This window comes from Larus michahellis, chromosome 12 (genome assembly GCF_964199755.1).
Source record: "Larus michahellis chromosome 12, bLarMic1.1, whole genome shotgun sequence".
Lineage (NCBI taxonomy): Eukaryota > Metazoa > Chordata > Aves > Charadriiformes > Laridae > Larus > Larus michahellis.
The window spans coordinates 14,645,852-14,651,851 of NC_133907.1; positions in this window are offsets into that span (position 1 = coordinate 14,645,852).

The window sequence follows — 6,000 nt, forward strand, 5'->3', positions numbered from 1 at the left end:
AGTGTAATAAAATGAAAAAACCCTAACACGTTTGCCAGTAAGGTACCATCAACACAACAGCATAACTAGAAAAAAGGTTTATTGTCATCACAAGGCACACATTTGTGTACCTACTGGAGTAATATAATTACTTAAAGAATTTTCACAGTGCATTTAGGATATAACTGTGAGGCTCCAACAAAAGCGGTGGGGCTGGGCTTGGTTTGCGACCTGCGTTAATGAACGTTAGAAGTCGTCGATTGCTGGTGAAGAGCGGGTTGTGCGCTGCTTGTGTGCAGCCAACAGAACAACGGCTGAACGCCAGCCTCAGATCTGCGTCTTTATTCGGACTTAATTTTTCACTAATGCAGCTTTGGGAGTGGAGCGAGTATATCCATGTGTGATGCTCAGATCCTGCAATCACAAAACTGGGAAATTTTGAATTATTTCATTGACGCCAGTGTGCTGCCCTGCAGATTCTCATTCTTTCTGTCTGCTCTACGGAGTTAGATTGATGGTTGGACTAGACCTAGGTCCCTTCCAACCTAGGCAATTCGATGATTCTATGATTTCCTCCTGTCAGGGAATGGGAGAGGGAAGGGGCTGGTCTCTAACCCAACCTCCTGCTCACAGTGGGACAATCCCTAGCATGAGGTCAGAGTGGCTGTGGCTTCACTTAGCCAAGCCCTGAAAACCTCCCAGTATGGAAACCTTGGTTTCCATTGGTTTCATCTCCTTGGTGACCTGTCCCAGGGCTGTACGATGCGTTGCTGGATTGCCTGGGAGGAAGATGAGGACCTTTCCTCGCTTGGCCACTGACTTGCTGATGACTTTGCACAAGCCCTTCACCCCGGACCCCGTCTGTGCTGGAGAATCTTCAACCCATCTAACCTGCAGAGAGGCTGTGGGTGGATTTAGACCGTTTATATATACATACATACACATATATTAACCTAGAACATGACAGCTGAGGAGCGTGCTGTGCTCACTCAGGTGCTGCTCATGCCCTCACCCTGGAGCAGCAAGGGAAAGCCCCAGGCAGGGGCACCCCGCAGTGGGACGCATTAAGAGGGGGGTGTAAAGGCAGCCCCCGACCCTGGGACGTGTCTGACCGTGGTGGAGAGGTTCCTGCAGCCCATGGGGGAGAGGTTCCTCCAGCAAGCACTGGGAATGCCTGTTGTTACACTCGGTCACCCTCCCCACATGGGTCATCACCAGTGGCCGGACCAAGCTGAGAGACCACCATCTCTTTATCCTGTTACCAGTGCCAGGACTCGTTCAGGTCGCTGCAAGCGTCTTACCTCTGCTTTTAGAGATCTGTCTCTCAAATAAAGCTCTGTGATTATAGCTCTCTAACGCACCCACCTTGTCTCTTTTCTGGACTTGGGAGTCCTGCTCTCTTTTTCCTCTCTGTCGTCCCTTTAATCAATAGCTGTGGATTCACGCCTTAATTAATACAGATCCAGGCTGTGAATTGGACTGGTGATCCGGCCTTGTCTTCCTGGAAAACTGCCCTGTGCCGGGAGCCTGCTCAGATGCCACCACGGGGCAAGGGCTGTTTGCCCATGAGGGATGGAAGTGAGGAACAAAGTCCGAGAGTTTTAATGACTATGCAGAAGGACAGAGTTTACTCAAACAGAAGAATTTCTCCTCTTAATCCTTGATCCTGGCAGGGTTCTGAGTCCTCCTTCCTCTCTGTTTGCTCTGGAAGTCTGAGAAAAGGCATAAAAAGCTCGAGTTTCTAAGCAAAATGTTGCAAAAAATGGTCCGGTTTCACCGCAAAAAGTTGGAAAAAGGTGCTGCCCTGTCCTTGGGAGTTCCCAGAATGAATGCACCCTGCTCAGACTGGGAAAAGCCTTTTTTAAAGAGAGCTGTGACTTGCCATTTCTTTCTCTTTTCCAAATTCAGTCTGGAGAATGAGATCTTTTCAAGGTAATCCAGTTGCCTGGGGAGGATTTCTACATGCAGATAGCCCATAATCTCGGCTACGGCGTAAGAGAGCCGCAATGCAGCTCAGAGAAGGTTAAATGATAAAAAAATATGGCAGACATGGTAAGTACTTGGCATGTTACGTGCAACAAAAGATGAACAACAGCAACTGGGACATTATCTTTATTTGCTAAAAATAGAGTCCCACAAAGTTTAAAGAAAAGCACTTTATACTTGTAAACCTCTCCTCTAGCTGTTAAAGAGCCTTCAAAGATGAGCTTTGTGGCTTTGGGATGTCGCGTCCCCTTTCAAAGGCTGCCCAGGGCTCAGACAATTGAAACTCAATACAACATCGGCCGCAACGAAGTGGGGGAATGAATAGTTCTGGCATGACCCTGCTTTTCTCCCTCATTGGAGACTGACGTGTGAACGGGGGCTTTGCGGCGGGTACGTCCCCCCCGCAGCCACATCCCGCGGCTGGGATGCTCCTGGACCCCCAGCCGTGCGGGACAGAGGGAGCCCAGCACCGAGGGCACCGGCGGAGCCACCAGAAAGCGAGGAGATCGTTTGCCCACGACGCTGCCGAGTTATGCACGGGCATTTGATACACTGCAGCTGACGGGCCGGTTGTGGAGCTGGGTGCCTGGCTGCCCATCCGTGCCTTCAAAGAGTCGCTCATCAGCCGCACGCGGGCACACTCACTTCCCCTGGTACCCTATAACGGGGGGCAAAAAAAAAAAATACATCCTTTGCTCTTCCAGCCGCAAAGAAACCAACTTAGCCAAGTCTGAGGTTTTGGCCAACTATGTTGTATCTCAGGATATTCGTGCATTGATGCAGAAACTCGGTTTCACAATAGAGTAGTAGTACCGAAGCCATTAACTTGACCCCGCAAGCGGAGGGGATGATGTGATGTTCGGCACCAGCCAAAGAAAGAGAGAACAATGGGGCTATTTTTGTGGAACAGAGTTCAGAGGGCTCCCCGGGGAGCCAAACCTCTCGCTGGCCCATCATGCGCAAGAAAAACAAGGCAGAGCTCTTGCACCCTGGCTTCTCTGTCGTATAAATACCAGCTTCAGCCTGGGCATGAAAGAAATCTATTGTCTCTAAGGACATATTTCTATGCGAAGTGCTCTGGTAAGGCCAGCAATCTTAAACCCGCCACACGTGTGCCTATTGTTTGAAGTACAGAACAATTGAAGGGTGCTCTCATGGGCTAAAGATAGAAAGGCAGCTGGTGCTGTCCTTTTCCCTGTAACTGAGAATAAAACAATGCCCAAGTATTGTCTGCATTGCTGGAGCGATGACATTGGACTCTCTGCCAAGAGAGCATCTAAAAGATCAATGAAACCCGGGTTATTTATAAACGGGTAGTGTCATTTCTTCCCCCAAAGTAATTTCACTTCCTTAGCTTTTCCACCAGGCCTTTCTGCACCGTGAAGTGGCCGTGGAGCGAGGTATAAATAGCAGCGAGCCAGGCTGTGGGAGAGGCAGCGGGACCGGCTGGTGGAAAACGAAGCTGCTGCGCTGAACCTGCCTTTGGCTGCACTTTCGCTTCCTCGAGCCGTGCCCGAGCTTCTGTGGCACCGAGGTGGGGACCAGCCATGGATGCTGATCCCCTTCTGCTGGTGGGGAGCAGGTCCCTGCAGCCACAGCCACAGCCGCCCTGGCCATGCATGGACCCAGCAGCTGGTCCCCCAGGACCCAGCAGAGTCCCACCAACACTAGGACTTGCTTCCCAGGGGAGCTTTTAGGGAGGTTTATTTCATCCACCAGTCAACAAACTACCTGTGTGTGTGTGTCCAGCTCAGCTGCCCTCCTGGGATGCTCAAGGTAATCCTTGGTAATGCCATGGAGCAGAACCTTGCTTCAGGGCAGGGGACATCTTGTAGGGGAAAGCTGCTGTCTGCAAGATGGCATCCCACCAGGACATAACCAGACTAGAGACTGGAAATCACATAACCAGACTAGAGACTGGAAATCAGACGTTTCCTGGTGTCTGATGGGCCACAGTGATGTGGGAAGATCTCCTGCTGTGATGTGAGGACATGTAAGAATATTGATCCCTCCTACGTGACACCCAGTCTTAAGGAAGGTCCAAGCCTACCAGATCCCATGAGCAACTCCCACTCTTGTTGCCACTCCGTCTTGAACAGTTGTCCCTTGCCATGAGGTAGCTGAGCTCAATCTAGTGTGAGGCTTGATGGCCAAGCGCATTGGGGAGGACAAGCCAAGCAGTGTCTGAGCTCGCAGTGAGCAGAAGGATGGGTCAACGGGCCAGGAGAGAAGAGCCATGGCCTTCACCAGGCCAAGGAAACAACTGCTAAAGCCAAGCAGCACACCCCAGCCCAATGCAGCCACTTCCATTAGCTTATCTCATCAACGTGACCCTACTCTAGTTTCCCATGGAGCAAAGGAGAAGGTGAATGAGGAGTGAAGGGAGCAGGGGGCTATGACAGGATTGCCCCATGGACCGACACTCTGCAAGTGGCTGGTTGTGTGGGCTCGTTGTGTGTGCAGGACACCACCCACCCTTGTGCTCCCAGATCTCAGAGCAGATGAAAACTGATGCAAGACCAGAACAGTTTGGGCACTGCAGGGGCAGATCCTCCCCGTGGACTGGCAGAACTGTGTCCCGGCTCTGCTTCTGCTCCGGCTCTGTGCCTCCCTCGCAGCTTCCGAGGCAGATCTTGGCCATGATTTCCAACAGCTGCTGTGTGCCAGGGTCTGTCCTGGCAGGCCCGCTGTAATTAAGGTGCTATTAAGTATTCAAATGAACGGGGCAAGATTCTCTTTTCTCTCATTGTTTTGAAGTGCGTTGCCAAAACCTCAAGCATCTTCACTGAAGGCTCAAGCATTCATGTGATTTTTGCAGTGTTCAGTACAGCCTTCATTCTTAAACAGATGCTTTATGGTGTCAATCCCACTAGAGAAGAAAACCGCTAGAACCTCAGATCTGGTAAATTCAAAGCGAACAAATGAAAACTCTCCAATTTTACCATTCTCCAGGTGATCTCGCTGTCTCCGTGCCTGTGTGTGACCTTCCCAGCACCTTGCTTGCTAATTCTGGCCAGTAATTTCTCACATCATGTCTCTTCCAGGTACTTTCTCAATCTGATATTCATTTTGGAGACTCCTTGAATGCAGTGTAAGGCATGGTGCCCAGAGGCTCAGCCACCAGCATGCCGATGCTGCCCAAACCTCATGCTACAGTGAGCTGTGTCCCACTCCATGGAGGCATTTGTGGCACCAGCAGCTTCAGGAATGTTCCTGAAGGTTCATAGAAGCAGCACCTCACTCCCGATCGAAGAACAGCCAGCTCAGGGCAGGGGGACCGGCACTGTCCCTGGGGTGGGATGTCCCGTCAGCAGAACACTCATGCTGGGAAGTGCCCAGGGAGCTGTAAGACGAGGGGATCCAGGGCTTGTCCCATCCCAAGACCCATTGGAGCACCTGCCCTTTGGGGTCCCTGCAGCAGCATCGCTGCTGCACCCCTCTCCTGCTGCTGAGGGGTGCATGGAAAGCTGTGCTGGGTGGCTGCCGTCTCTCTCACCCTGGGGGGAAAAAGGTTTGGGGATTTTGGGGTTTGCTTTGGAGGGAGCCTTGCATGGCCAGGCTGAGCCAGAGGGACGCTGTCGGACTGGCAGCGCTGGCCTGTCACCTCCGCCTGTCTCGCTGCAAGCAGACATTCTCGCTCGATGGAAATATGCCTGAAATAGCCCCTCCGTAGATTGTCTTTATCTAATCAGCCGCCTTCGCACTCCCCTCCAGTGCATTTCAGGGAGCTGATAGCGGTGATATGTTAAGTGTGGAAACCTCTAGCAAACTGCCCGACACGTAGAGTAATTCTCCTTCCTGCCACTTATCGGAGCCTGCTAATGGGAAACATTCCTCCTGGGGGTCGGGGAGCTGCCGGGGGATTTCACCAGAGAGGTCAGCTGAGCCCCTGGCACCCTCCTGGCCCTCCAGGACTGGGTAGGAGCTGGTCTGACCACAAAATGCTCACTGAAGGCGCAGCTCTGCTGCCACTGGTGGTGCTGGTGGTGTCCTGTCCCATGGGAAGAGGCTTGTCCAGCCCTTGGGGGCATGGCT